Genomic DNA, 4,282 nt, shown 5'->3' on the forward strand with positions numbered 1-4,282 from the left:
GGTGTCAAAAAGGCTGCAAAAAGGCTGCAAACAGGAGGCTGGGCTCCATCAAAGGCAGGCGTAGGAGAAAATGAACAGAAGTCATGGTCAGGTTTGTGAACTGTGACTTGGGATCTGCAAGCTTGGAGAGGGAGCTGGGGAGAGCGGAATTGCTCTGTGTGTCAGCGGGAGATGAATCCTACAGTTCCAATGCCCCCTGGGAGAGGGGAGTGGAGCTGAGAGACAAGCAAAGGGGAGGAGGAGAGAGGAGCCGGGGTGACCAGGCAAAGGGTTGGGGAAAGATCTGGAGATGAACTACTGGACTGGGGGAGGGGAGGGAACAGAGTATCCCCAAAAGGTCTGGAAGAATAGACTTATCGAAGATGCCCTGTAAAGTGTCCTCTGTGTGAGACCTGATATCACCCCTCTCTATGACCCCAAGATCTATGTTCCACTCACCAGTATTTGTCAAGAGGAGGGTTTTATGGAAATGGAGAAGGGGTGAAGTTTCATGTCTGAGTCAGCACAGTACTGGGCAGAAATCGCTCAGGAAGAAGCAAGAATGGCAGGGGAAGTAGTGAAAACATAAGCGTCCAGGGATCTCTGAAACTGTGGAGGATTTTGGACTTTTACTGGACATAAAGTTAGAAGATTAAAGCATCAACTCTGCCTTCCCCCCAGTGATTTCCTTACACACAATCAGAATAAATCTCAAAAGGCGAATCTGACCAGGTTTTATAACACCTGCACCCCCAAGCCCCAACACACACACCTAAAACCCTTCACTTGTTCTTGAGTTAAAGGCCCACTTCCTGGCCCGTCCCGCAAGGCCTCTGGGGTCTGGGCCCTGCCACACTCTCTAGACATACAGGCTGGCTTTCTCACCTCAGACGTTTCATACTCTACTGACCACAGGACCTTTGTACATGCTGTTCTCTCTGGAACTGCCCCACCCCCACCCCAACCCCCAGTTAACTCACTCACCCTTCAGGGCTCAGCTCAGACAAGCCACTCCTGAGCTCCTGACCAAGTCATCCATCCATCTTGGAATTTACCGCCATGATTACAGTGGCAAAGAGGAATGGAATAACCACAACGTGGCTCAGAGTCCACACCTTAGAACAATCATGATTCATGCCCTGGCACTGGGTGCACGGTCCCTGAGTACATCTGAATCCAGAGCAAAGTGAAGGTCTGTCATCGAGGGGGCGGGGTGGTGGCTGTTAGGTAGACAGCCAACAGTGTCTGCACCCTCTTGCAGGGGTGGAGGGGGGCTATCATGTATTCTGGAAAGTGGAATGGAATGGGCAGAAGCATGAATGAACTCACCATGTCTCGGGTCTGGACTCAGACTGGCCTGATGAGATTGTGGGCTGTGTGAGGTATGATGGAGCCTCATTATTGGACAGCTTTTTTTTTAATACAGGTAAACTGCAGGTCAAATCATGTCCCCTGGGACACACAAAAAACCCACACAGCAGAACCTCCCACCTCAGCAACAAGTGAGGCTTTTTGTCTCATCCTCCGACAGAATCCTGGTAAAGACCAGTACAGAGTCATAGACTAGTGCCATTCAGCTAATCCCTGTATCTGACACCAGTCTGCTTGCTCACCTCTAGCGATGGGATACCCACCAACTCCCATAGAAGCCCATTTCACCTGACCAGACCCCCACCACCGACCCATCATTAACCCATAAGATCTAATTGGCATATTGTTTAATGGGAACAGAGTTTCAGTTTGGGGTGATGAAAAAGTTCTGGAGATGGATGGTGGTGACGGTTGCCCAAGAATGTGAATGTACTTAGTGCCAATGAAAGGTACACTTAAAAATGGTTAAAATGGCCTTTCTGCCCGTGGACGCCGCCGAGTAAGCATCGTTGACGTCTCCCCCCTGCCTCCACTACCGTCATGTCTAAGTCAGAGTCACCCAAAGAGCCCAAACAGCTGAGGAATCTCTTCGTCGGAGGTCTGAGCTTTGAAACAACCGATGACAGTCTGAGGAGCCATTGTGAGCAGTGGGGAGTGCTCACAGACCGTGTGGTGATGAGGGATCCAGACACCAGGCGCTCCAGAGGCTTCAGGGTTGTCACATATGCCACTGTGGAGGAGGTGGATGCGGCCATGAATGCAAGGCAGATGGAAGAGTTGTGGAACCGGAGAGGGCCGTCTCAAGAGAAGATTCTCAGAGACCTGGTGCCCACTCAACTGTGAAAAAGATTTTTATTGGTGGCATTAAAGAAGGTGCTGAAGAGCGTCACCTAAGAGATTATTTTGAACAGTGTGGGAAAATTGAACTGACTGAAATCGTGACTGATCGAGGCAGTGGCAAAAAGAGAGGCTTTGCCTTCGTAACCTTTGATGACCCTGACTCTGTAGACAGGATTGTCATTCAGAAATACCACACTGTGTACGGCCACAACTGTGAAGTAAGGAAAGCCCCATCTAAGCAAGAGATGGCTAGTGCCTCATCCAGCCAAAGAGGTCGAAGTGGTTCTGGAAACTTTGGTGGTGGTCGTGGAGGAAACTTCAGTGGTCGAGGTGCCTTTGGTGGCAGCTGTGGTGGCGGGGGATATGGTGGCAGTGGAAATGGCTATAATGGATTTGGTAACGATGGAAGCCATTTTGGAGGTGGTGGAAGCTACAACGATTTTGGCAGTTACAACAATCAATCTTCAAATTTTGGACTCATGAAAGGAGGAAATTTTGGAGGCAGAAGTTCTGGCCCCTATGGTGGTGGAGGCCAAACCCCAAAACCAAGGTGGCTACGGTGGTTCCAGCAGCAGCAGGAGCTACAGCAGTGGCAGAAGGTTTTGATGACTGCCAGGAAACAAAGCTTAGCAGGAGAGGAGAGCCAGAGAAGTGACAGGGAAGCTACAGGTTACAACAGACTTGTGAACTCAGCCAAGCACAGTGGTGGCAGGGCCTAGCTGCTACAAAGAAGACATGTTTTAGACAATACTCATATGTATGGGCAAAAAAACTCGAGGACTGTATTTGTGACTAATTGTGTAACAGTTTATTTTAGTTTCTGTTCTGTGGAAAGCGTGAAGCATTCCAACAAAGGGTTTTAATGTAGAATTTTTTTTTTTGCACCCATGCTGTTGATTGCTAAACGTAATAGTCTGATCGTGACGCTGAATAAACGTGTCTTTTTTTAAAATGTGCTGTGTAAAGTCAGTCTACCCTGAAGCCATTTTGGTAAACTACCCCAACAGTGTGAAGTTAGTATTCCTTCAGGGTGATGCCCGGTTCCATTCAAAATGTATTTACAACCTGCTTTGGTGGAGAAGCTACTGTCTTCCGAAACCTTGGTGTAGTTGAACTGACGGTTACTGCGTTGTGACCTGGAGGTCACCGTGAAAAGGGTCACCCAAGCCAGGTCACGGAGTTTTTTGATTATTAATGTATGATTGTTGGCATATCCTATGCAATATGTCTAAAGTGGATTATGGTACCAGATATAGATGGGAATGAAGCTTGTGTGTCATCCGTTATCATGTGTAATAGATAAACAATTTAATACCCTCTTGAAAAAAAAAAAAAGGTTAAAATGGTAAATTTTATGTTATGTAGTTTTACCATAATTTTTTTAAAAAAGTGATCTGGGCTTCAAAACTTACAAGCTTGTGTGGCTTTGAGTACTTTTATTTATTTTTTATTTATTTTTATTAATTTTTTTGGAGTATAAGTGTTTTACAATGTTGTGTTAGTTTCTACTGTACAGCAAGGTGAATCAGCTATACGTATACATATATCCCCTCTTTTTTGGATTTCCTTCCCATTTAGGAGTTTGTTCTCTACATCTGTGTCTCTATTTCTGCTTTGCAAATAAGATCATCTATACCATTTTTTGAGTACTTTAAAAGTAACCATTTAAAGGTTACTCTAAAAACATATATAATTAAGAGTTCAGGGACTTCCCTGGTGGTCCAGTGGTTAAGAATCCGCCTTCCAGCGCAGGGGACACAGGTTCGATCCCTGGTCAGGGAACTAAGATCCCACATGCCGCGGGGCAACTAAGTCCACGTGCCACAACAAGAGGGAAGCCCGTGCGCCGAGACAAAGATCCCACGTGCCGTGACTAAGACCCAATGCAGCCAAATAAATAATTTTTTTAAAAACAAACAAAAAAATAGTTAAGGCAAACTCTTAGTGCGCCCCGTGCTGTTTGATCCTGATTTGCTTTCATTCAGGCCTCGGAAATCTGGGCTCAGTATTTCCACCTTCAAGTCCTGCCTCTGCCCCCGCAGGGGTTATAGTCACCGTGACCCTCCCCTGCTATGAGCCTACTATGTACTAG

The 4,282-nt window shown here is 46.8% G+C and overlaps 1 pseudogene; it reads left to right on the plus strand.

Moving 5' to 3' along the window:
• The first annotated feature begins 1,890 nt into the window (after positions 1-1,890).
• LOC112398775 (heterogeneous nuclear ribonucleoprotein A1-like) lies at positions 1,891-2,796 on the plus strand (annotated as a pseudogene).
• The last annotated feature ends 1,486 nt before the right edge of the window (positions 2,797-4,282 follow it).

The sequence above is a fragment of the Neophocaena asiaeorientalis genome, unplaced genomic scaffold, assembly GCF_003031525.2.
Source record: "Neophocaena asiaeorientalis asiaeorientalis breed wild unplaced genomic scaffold, Neophocaena_asiaeorientalis_V1.1 scaffold332, whole genome shotgun sequence".
Taxonomy (NCBI): domain Eukaryota; kingdom Metazoa; phylum Chordata; class Mammalia; order Artiodactyla; family Phocoenidae; genus Neophocaena; species Neophocaena asiaeorientalis.